Source organism: Gobius niger (genome assembly GCF_951799975.1).
Source record: "Gobius niger genome assembly, chromosome: 24".
In the NCBI taxonomy this organism is placed as follows: Eukaryota; Metazoa; Chordata; class Actinopteri; order Gobiiformes; family Gobiidae; genus Gobius; species Gobius niger.
In genome coordinates, this window is record NC_136875.1 from 11,148,563 (window position 1) to 11,159,957 (window position 11,395).

Here is an 11,395-nt window from a genome sequence, read left to right on the forward strand (position 1 = left end):
TACTATGAGGCATCATCAACCCATCACTAGTTTGACCTTTGACTTCCCGTACACCCGGTCTTCTATGTTGGTGGTTGTTGCTCCTCATTCATATTTGGCCACTAGAACAAGTTCAGTGATAAACGTTGGTGCTGACTAGTTTATGTAAATGTAAATGTTTAGTCACGGTGCAGCCCTGGGTCGGCATAAACGGCCATGTGGCTGTGAGTGGATCGACTGCAATTAATCGAACCTCGCGGTCAGAGCCCTGAGCGATGCAAATGCCCCCGCTCAGGTGCCTTTGGTCAGGGTGTCATCGCATCCTGTCTTTTGCTTTTGTTTGGTTACTGGAATTCTACACTTGTGGAGAGTCATGTGTGTGCTTAACCCGGCTGTCCTCGACTCCTCTGAAGTCTCAAAGCAGAGATTGTAACAACGCTTGCCTTCAATCGGCATTTCTGCTTGCCTAATAAAGTTTATTTCACTCTATTTTGAGGTTGTGGTTTTTGCGAGTGTATTAGGAAACTTTCAGGCAATTTCTGAAGCGTCGCGCCTAAATTATGCCCTGCTGTGCCGAAATGAAAATACTTACATGTACCAGTGCCACCAAACAGTGCCGGCGTGGCTCATCGGGAGAGTCGGGGGATTTCCTGAAGGGCCGGTTGGGGAAAGGGCCGGTCTGGCTGATTTTGCCAGGCTGTGCCTCCACAGTCACAGCTGCCCTCACTGGGCTGAATACCGGGCGGCCGGGCCTATTCAGTGGCCGCCCGGAGTGTAGATCCAGCCCGCCATCAATCAAATATGGCCCATGTCTCATTTTCTATAAAAACATATATATTATTATTGGCGCTACTTTCACGCCACAGCTGCACTGCTTTGCGCACCAGTGTCTGCGGCTCTGTGACCATCACCTGCCACAGAATCTCAAATAAAAACATGGCAAACAGGGTAAAAGGACTGTTGACTAAGGAAACAGGGGGCTTATCGTTGGACGAACTGACAGATTTCACCAAACAGAAGCACAAGGACCATGTGCATCGTGTTTTTGGAGTTTTGCCCAGATGAATACCTGCAGGAACCTCCTCGCCGTCAGAGGGAAATGGAAGGAGTGTTTCTCTGTCTTCATTGTTACAAAAGGCCTGACCCTCCTTACGCCAAAACCGAACGGGAACTATAGATGTGGCAACTGCGCCCAGTGTCATAATACCACGAAAACCTCTGACTTTTATCACCCATCCACAGGAAAAAGGTCCCCCATCCTTAGCGTGATCACGTGTATATCCACGCATGTGGTTTACATGTTGTGTTGCACGTGTGGTCTTGCTTATGTGGGAAAAGCAACACAGAAATTAAAAATATGCATAAGTGAGCACAAAACCGCCATTAGACGTGAAGACATTGACTCTCCAGTTGCAACACTTTTAACAAACTCAAACATGACGTGTCATCCCTCCGCTTTTGTGGGATAGAGCAGGTGCCGGTCCCACACAGGGGAGGCGGCCACGACCTTGTTCTGAAGAGACGCGAGGCCTTCTGGGCCCAAGGTAATGTTATAATGGTGCCGCGGTATTTTTGACCGCCCCGTGAAACCTTTTTTATTATTATTACTTCTGACATGTACAGATGTCAGAATTTGAAGTTCTTGATTGTAAAATAATCTGCATATTTTTGCAGTTATTACGGTAGTGAATTATATGTGCTATGAAGGCATGATTTTTTGTAATATTGGTGATTATTGTGTGCTCCGATCAGGTACTATATGCAAAAGCGGAAGGGGCTGATGAAGGTCAGAGTGACCGAAACGTTACTGCAATAAAAGCCAAGTAAAACAGTGAGACAGTGTGCGGGAGCTTTTTTCAAGTAAAGCGACCTTTTTGCAGCTCTTTGTCAGAGCAGGTGAGCTTCACTCGGATTGCGGGCCGGTCTGAGCCACAATTCCTGGGCCTAAAATGAGTTCCACTCCGGCCCTGCCACCGCCTCAAAACTTAAAGCCCTGATTAAGTAAAATAGCACTGCGTATGAAAGTGTGAATGTATTAATGTGCAAAAGTGAAATGTAAAAATCGATTTGAGCAGACGGCTAATTTGATAAAAACAAAATATGACTTGCATCTTTGTGTACTGTATTTGTCCGTGTTTTCAATGTTACCTTCGACGGTCGTCATTTCAAATAATCCTAAGCTTCGACTGCAAACCTCATCTGCTCAGTAAATTTCAATAAACGTCACGCAAATGATCTGGAAAACATACTTTCAACTTTCCACCGCAATTATCTGTCCCATTTGGTTACGCCATCTTCTATGACAACCCTTAAAAGCAAAACGATTTAAAATTAACGATGGCAGAAATGTCGATTTCCGGTTTTGCAGAACTGCCTTGCGTTTAGCAGCAGGATCTAACCCTGTAAAGTCAGGATGATGAACGAGAAGGGGTCGTGTTTGGGTTTACGGTAAGTCGCGGGCTTGTAAAACGTGAACACGCAGGCTGCACTTCCTGTTTCTTCTTCTTCTGTGTCTTTTACGGGACCGGCGGGCATGAGTCACAGCACATGGACAATTAGTAAAGTTTAGAGGAAGTCGATTATCAAATGCTTGTTAAAAAGTAGATGGACTGCGATATGGACTCGGGGGAAACTCGGGGAAAAGCTACTTTATTGGCCTCTTCGTTTAGCAAATCGTACCACATGCTGAATTCGTTGGGAAAGTCACCAAGATTCTTTTTCATCTTCGAAGTTATTGTGACAGCGCAGTTCCCTTGTGTATCAATAAAGCTAGTCTTCACTCTTTTTCTTATTTGTCTAAATGTTATTCTGCCAATCATTACAGCCTCAGGCCACTTTAAATGTAGGCTACGCTAATTTTGTCATCAATCTGTGTCATGTGATATGAGAGAAACGTGACTTTACAGATTATCGATTAGATTAACGCTGAATTAAACGCAATTTCGAAAACATGGACTTGAAAGCAGCTTGTGAACCGAGTCAAAATTGAGTCTCTAATTTGACGACAAGGGAAAATGGAATTGGACTTGTGACTCAATTTGGACACTTTGTGCAGCAGAGACTTGTGACCTGCACGAACCAACCAAACTGTAGCAACCATTATGTACACCTTCTACAGAGGGACAAGAGAGGAGTCTCCAGGGCAAAATGAGCCGCGGAGAAGATCATCGGTGCCCCTCTCCCCTCCAGTCGGGACATTTATTCCAAAGCCTCCAAATCAGGGGCGATATCATGCCGTGGTATCAGTAGCAATTAGGGCTGGGTACCGCTAATTTTCTCCTGCAACTTGGTTTTCGATAACGATGCTTTTTCTGATACTACAATACTAAAATATTTGTCATCTCGAACCTTAAAACAGAAGAATAATGTTAATGTATTTCATAAAAGACAATTTGTTTTGAATTTGTAGCAAAAATATATTACTTTTTTCAGTAACTAAGGAATATAACATATTACTTAGACAAAAAACAGGAATATACATTTCAAGTAACTCCAGTTACAAGTGCTTGTAAATGTGTGAATGAAAAACTCCCCCAAATAACATGCATCATGCCAAATCAAGTTGGACACTGTTGCGTGTAGTTAATGTCCTCAAAACAAAATGCAGAAAATGGGAAAAGTGAAGAAAAAGGAAATCTCTGACTGCACTTTTGCTATTTTCAGTTAATATTTTGCCAAAAGTAACTCAATGTAGTATCAAACAGGCAGTGTTAGGCAAGTTACTTAAAAATGTTAATATATTTTAATTCTATATTATACCATTATTATATATATTAATATACAGCTCTAAAAATGTAATATGTGTGTATTTGATATTACTGTTTAAAAAATTAAGCCGAGTTACACTTTTTCAATACCATACTGGTATTATTCAATGGTACACAGTTTTAGAAAATATCATTCACATCATTGTATTCACACGTATGTGCTGCTTCGTGGAGCTTTGTGGAGCTCCCACATGAACAAAGCACAGACTTAAGTAACTGTTCTGATCTGAGGCTGCTGCAGTAGGTCAGGTTTAGGTTCAGCAACGCTTACAGTGCTGTGCAAAAGACAATGGCTGCGTCTGAAATCATCAAATCATAGCCTCTAAGTACTAAACACTAGCAACTAATCCTTAACCTTTCATGGGGTCAACTGTTAGATCTCTATTCTGTTAGTGAACTAGAGCTTCAGGGCTATTTTGCACAATCCGTCCGTCCTTACCCAGAGGAAGGGGAAGTGACATCACCAACAGCTGTTTTTTTTCTTCTTTAAAGTTATTGATGGAGTGCAGGACAAACAAAAGCGCATGTCGCCCCCTAGTGTACAGTGTCCAACAACAACATAGTGTCCAAATAAAGACATTTAAGGAGAAACAAAATCCAAATGAGCCAACACATTTCCCTTTAGCCTTATTGTATCTCAACAGCTGTTTAATAAAGCTAGTAGAAAATTATCCATGTGGCTTAAGTTTCTACTAAATGAAAACAAAAGCACAAACTGCCTTCATTTAAACTATTTACTGAGGCGGCTCTTTAACACTGACATGTGACTGAGCTGTGCTGACGACAACATGGATTTTGTCACTTTAATAAAGTTTGGCTTGTGCAGAATCTTTTTTTATTTTTTATTAAATGTGCACCTGTCAATCAACAGTGGTTGCGCATGAATCACTCGAGGGTGGGGGCGAGGGGGGGATTGGCACAGTGGCTTATGGGATGGCACATAGCTCCTAATCACCGGTGAGTTAGCACCAGAGGTCACTATGCTAAAGTGGCTATGAGAGTTAGCATTGATTCTCCTTTCCCTAACTCCTTCCTAACTGACAGACCAATTCGGAAGCACCTTGTCATGGCGGACGCTGACGCACATCTGGTTTGGCGTAAGACACCTACAGCTGCTTATATAAGACCAGTGCTTAGCCTCAAAGACCTGACTGATGATGACAGTTGGATGACTGTTGAAACGTTTTAGTTCAAAACAAAAAAAAGGTCCAGTTGAAACATTACATTTTTGAAGCATTTATGTTACCTGGATGAAAAAATGAGCTTACATAGACCTTTCATAAAATGTGTAAGAATGTGTTTCATTGTTAAATGGTGCATCACATCATTTAGCAGTGGATTTTCATCAGGATGTGCAAGGAAAAACAGCTAAGAAACAATCCAACCGTCTTTGATATGCGTTAAGTTGCGGTGACCTTTTTAAAACCTCTGACTTGTCTCTAATCTGTCTTGTAAAAGTCTTTTCTCTGGCTCCACAGTGACGTCAGTAACAAAGGTTTCCAGTTCTGGACTCTATCTCTCAAACTGCTTTAAAATCCTCACAGATGTGTTCAGGAGTGCAAGGCTTTCTTTGTAAAGGGAAGTTTTCTAAGAATCCTAGACTAACAAACCCGATCTGGGAGAGGATTAGGAAAGTTCTCCTGGGAGTATTACACAGGCTTGTTATTGCGTGACGAGTGATTACTACATTGTTGTCAACATAAGAAGCCAAGTTCACAAATAAATGAGCTGCTATGTTTCGATGGAAAGCAAAGAAAGAAAGGAGAAAAAGAGCAAAGGGAGCAGATCCATTTTCAATATAATGCAGTGCTCATGTGGAAGTAAAACAAAACACTAAGTTTATGCTAAGGTTTAAGGTTTATCAAAGTACAAAATGACTAATGGTGCAACTACAGCAAAAGTATTTCGACAGTTAGTCATCAATAACATCTACTAAAGAACAAAAGATTTTATTTTAGAAGCCCCTTATGAGAGACTAACAGGCCTGTTTAATCGTGAGGCCGTCCTTCCTATTGCCCTCGATATAATGCACATAAATCCAGAATTATAAACACCCTGACCTATGGCAGCTTAATTGTGTTTTTTGTGCACGTAAAGGCCTTTTTTTGAATGGTGTTTCATCAGTGTCACACCTGCTTTAATTTAGTCATTTCTATATGGCTAAATTACAACTTTGTTTAGAACAAGATCTGCAAAGCATTGAGCAGGGGCAGCAGTCTCAGCAGAGATGCCGATCCACGCACACCCCCTCCAGCTGTTCTGGGCAGTGTTAATTTCGTCGACTAAAATATTTAGTCTTAATTTTAGTCAAAGTGATATTTTTGACGACTAAAATTGGACTAAAACTAAATTAAAAGTTTTTCATGAGACTAAAACTGTGACTAAAATGTCCAGATATTTTAGTCGACAAAAATAAGACTAAATAAATATGAAAGGGAGAGACTAAAATCATCCAAACTTCTATTGACCGTCTGAAAAAGCCTCAAATCATGTAAATTCACTGCCAAAGGATCAACTCTGAGCTTTGTTCATGTGGAGCAGAAACATGAAGCAGAGGAACAAGATTAAATATGATTATAATGAATATTATAAATGCAAAGTCAACTAAATTCGTTTTAATTTTAGTCGACTAAATTTACTTGAAATTTTAGTCGACTAAAACTAGACTAAAATTGAAGATATTTTTTTGACTAAAACTAGACTAAAATCGAATTACATTTTCGTCAAAAGACTAAGAGTAAAACTAAAATAAAATATGTTGTCAAAATTAACACTGGTTCTGGGGGGACCCCGAGGCGACACCAGGCCAGCCCGCAGACAGTCCCACCAGCGTGTCCTGGCCTTGTTCCAAGGCCTCGTGCCTGGAGCACCTCCCGAGGGAGGCGACCAGGAGGCATCCGAAACAGATGCCCGAGCCACCTCAGCTGCTCCTTTCGACGTGAAGGAGCAGCGACTCTACTCCAAGCTCCTCCCTATACAGGTGTGCATTGCGATAATCCTATTGCGATGTTTTACTAAACCATTTCAACACGGTATTTTCCCATCTAATTTAAGAACAAATTGTAAGCAATTTGTTTTTCAGCAAATTGTATCATAACAAAACTTTAGAAAAAGGCACTGAATCAATTAATTAGAATCATTTGATCTAAACTGAACCTTTTCACATATTAAGTTTCATGTATGTATATCTTTTAGGCTTTATTCTGCAAAAAATGGGTCAATCTCAGATGGACGACTTTAGTAATTTTTAAATATATTGTGGCTTCTTTCAATGCAGATATCGCATCACCTAATAATACTGTGCAATGTTTTTCAATTCATTGTGCTGCCTTACCCCGACCGGGTTGCCCCAGTGGATCAGTATTGCTGTAAAAGATAAACAGTTGTAGTCCAAACACTGAACCCTGGGGGACACCATTTAACGGTAAAGGTGCTTTATTTGTCATTATACATCAACAAAATTTGGCCTCTGCATTTGACCCATCCTTGACGCCACTGGACAACCCGTAGGGAGCAGCGGCAGTACTGTGCCTGGGAACCCATCTCCAGATGTGGAGCCTGGTGGAGGATTCACCTATTGCACATGTTTTTAGTGGCGTACCCGGAGGAAACCTACGCAGACATGGAGAACATGCAAACTCCACACAGAAAGACCCCGTCCAGGTGGGAATCGACCCCGGACCTTCTAGCTGTGAAGCACATGCACTAATCATGCCGCCCAACATTTTCCAATATTAATGACAAATAGGGTTGTTGCAAAATTAACTACAATTTAATCCTAAACATATGTTAAAATTGTCAAAACTAGCAAACATGAAAAGCTGCCACTTTTTCCAGCTGGGGACGGGGGACAAGACCTGGAAATGTTCCATGTCCCGGTGCGCAGCGGAGGGTTTGGGGGGTAAGGAACGCGTGTGTAATTAGACTATGGGTTACGTTTTTAAAGCACTTTGAGAGATGAGAGAATGTGTCATGGTCCCGCTATGACACATTCCCTCAGGACTGTTCCAGCTTACAGTGAGATAAATACAGCTCTCTGTCCTGTGAGAGCGTGAAAGGATGTAAACGCAAACAAACGTTGTGAGGCTGCAGCGCGAGCAGAGGGGGAGAAGGCAAAAGGGGGAGAGCGTTGCCGGTGAAAGCCAGAAGTAGGAGCGGCACGAGCGCTGATTCTGTCTGTAATAAAACCAGATGTACTCGAGGCCTTTGGATTTCCATGGCGACTTCTATCAGAGGTTTAATTATATACAGTGTCTATGTACAAGCTTATTGGCATGTCAAGAGGGACTGGTGAAAGATAGATCCGAGCAATGCAAATGTGTCACAGCCCGGTACCGGACCCTGGATCGGTGGCAGGGGTATATCTCTGGTATATCTCTTCAAAATGTTTTGATAATCACATGATTCTTGTATTTAGCAGAGAAAAGACAAAATACACTACATACAAATACATAGACTAGAGACTAAATAATTTAAACAGTCTTTAAAAACATTGCGTGTATCCCAAAAGTGACAAGCAACTAAAGGAAAGTGCTTTACAGATTACAATATTTAAAACAACCTGGCACACCCTCCCATATATATATTTTATATATTGGGATTAAATAGATTAGTCAGTTAAAAGCAAAGCTAATAAGGTGGGTCTTGAGCCTGCTCTTAAAAACATGAATGTTCTCAGCAGCCCTGAGCTCCTCCTCAGGTCGTTCCAGAGGCGAGGGCCGTAATATTGGAAAGACGCCTCACCGTGAGTCTTTTTGTTGACTTTAGGAATAACTAGGAGACTCCTGCCGGTGGAGCGAAGGGGCCGTGAAGGTTCAAAAGGTAAAAGCAGTTCTGAAAGATACAAAGGACCAAAACCAAACATTAAAAGAACTTTAAAATCGATCCTGAAACACACGGGGAGCCAATGCAGCGATTCTAAAACCGGTGTAATGTGGTCCCGCCTCCTGCTCCTCAGCCCCCCCTAACCAAAATATGTTCCGTCGGCTCGGAACCCCTGTATTTTCCAGTCTTCACTCAAATGTTAATGATCTCAGACATGTTTAAAAAGTGCACTGCAGCATTTACTGGAGCAAACTTCAAAACATGCAGCTCAAATCTACCCCTAACTAATTCTGACTGCAGTCCTAAAGGTCGGCAGATTAACAGTGAACACTGTTAATCTGTTAATATAAGGTTAAGAATTTACAACAAATAAATGAATTCACACTAATTATGGAATCCAAATTGGCATCGGTATTGCCAGTACTAGCCTGGGTATTTATTGCACTTGAAATTGAAGAAAGCTTAAAGCATCACCCATCCTTTAACAGGGCTACATCTGAACCTGCTGATAAACGATGAAAGGTCAAAGAGGTCCCGTAGTCTTTATGAGCCTTGTTCATTCAGTAGCTTGGATTTCCTGCTTCGTAAGTCCAGAGCGTGGCTCTGTTTCAACTCAAATTGAATTGAAAATGTATTTTTCTATGCAAGCCCTTGCTGGTTGTCACATCACATAAATTGCATAGTTAGTTTTGCTGTGGTTTCAGGTTTGCAAAATCAAATTAAAAGTCAAAAAGCCAAACCTGGCTTTGTGAAGGTTGTGTTTGGCCTTGTGAGTAAACATTGGCTCTTACAGCTTTTTTTTTCTTTTCGTAACAGCCCTGGCATCCAGATCCAGCCCATGCATGGTCTGTTATGAAGCAGCGTCTGGAATCTCAGCCATAAATCCATTTGAATCCATTGAATCATCAGAAGTTTGAGTTTAGTGAGTGACCTCTGATTTAGCCCTGTAAAAGAATGGGTGATGCTTTAAGCTTTCTTCAATTTCAAGTGCAATAAATACCCAGGCTAGTACTGGCAATACCGATGCCAATTTGGATTCCATAATTAGTGCAAATTCATTTATTTGTTGTAAATTCTTAACCTTTATCGAATCAAAATTGAAAATTGAAGTTTTAGCTTCTGCGGTAATCTAACCTCAAGGGGAGTTTTTTTTTTTGCGCCTCTACAGTTTGAGTGAAAGACATGTTTAATAATAATGCATTGGTTTTATTTAGCGCTTTTCTGGACACTCAAAGACGCTTTACATTGCACTATTCGTTCACTCCAAAAAAACCAGTCCCTTCTCTGAGAGAGTGTCCACTGTGGTCAACTCTAATCACATTGCATTACTGAATCAGTTAATTAGTTTGTAAAAAAGTGTCGTGTATGTTTGACGTGTTTAACAGGGTGTCAGACAATTAAGTGCCTCCGGAGAGCTGCCTTGCAATTATGCCACCTGAAAACTATAAAGACACCCCACAGACCCGACGATTATTCCCTCCACTTGATTACACGTCTTTGTTCCTGTGCAATGTTACCCTTTCCTTTCAAACTGACCCTCGGGGGAAACTCATAGCTTGTTTTATTGGGTCTAGGGTAAAATCAAAGCGGCCTCAGTAACATTACGCCATCCTCCTGTAAAAGTTTGTGGACCGCCGAGGATCTTATTCGCGTGTCTTTGGAAAACGGCTGGGACTGTTATCGCGTTTTAAAGGGTTTAATGTTTCCACCTCGGGACCTTTTCCCTTGCATGCCCTCGCTGCGGAGTGTTTATGAATGATTGGGGTTGGGTGGTCAAAGAAAAAAGGATAACTCAAGTTTACGAGGCCGATTAAGCAGACGTTTGGCAGCTGCAGCGTTCGAGAACAAAAATAGAGGCTCGTTCCATTTAGAAAGATGGGTCATATTTGATGAACACTGAGGTCTTCTATTGCTTATTTTGTGCGTAAATTGGACAATACTTGTTTGTTTATAGCCTCTTTGAGGTGGCAACACACAGCCCTTGTTTGCTGTAATTTAGAAATTCCTCTTATATTTTAGATGAACAAAATTATCATATGTGGCGAGCAAATGCCCCAACACATGATAAAAACATGAATGTGATGTAAAACGTTCATATTGTTTCAGCGGAGCTTTGTCTTGTACATGTTCATGAATCATCCTTTATATTTTTTTATTCATTCATTTGACGGACAAGTAGGGGTGGGAAATATGGACAATTAACATGTAGATATTTTTTGGGACTTACCGTATTCCATAGTTTATTTTAATTAATAACTATTAGGGCTGGGATAATTCGCTACGTATCACGATACTCAGGGGTCGATCCAATATGTATTGCAATACAGTAATTATTAATTATTTGTAATGTTTACCTTAAAATTTGTAAAAAAGAAAATTGTCTCATGTCCAAAGTTTATAAACCCAATGCCATTTGACATTTATTGCAGTGTTAAGATCAAAAAAGTGCATTAACACTAAATGTAGCAAAGTGTCACTGGAAAATAAAGAAGTGCAGGGTCAAAATGCCTCCAAACAAGTATTACTTGAAAAAGTATCAATAGGTATTGCAACACAAAGTATTGTGATCCAAATCCAATCCCATATTTTATAACTATCAGAGGGGGAAATGTGCTGGCAAACATCTAAATTTAGATTGCTTTGTCGCACAAAAGATAATCGTTTTAAACTACAAAATTGCAGGAAAAAAATACGATACAGTGTAAAATGGTCAAATGTAAAGCGCTTCTATAAAATGAAAGGCGCTATAGAAATAAAGTCCCTTCCTTTAGTTCACAAGGTTGGACATTTCTACAGTTTATTTGCAAAATTAAAACAACTTCGAA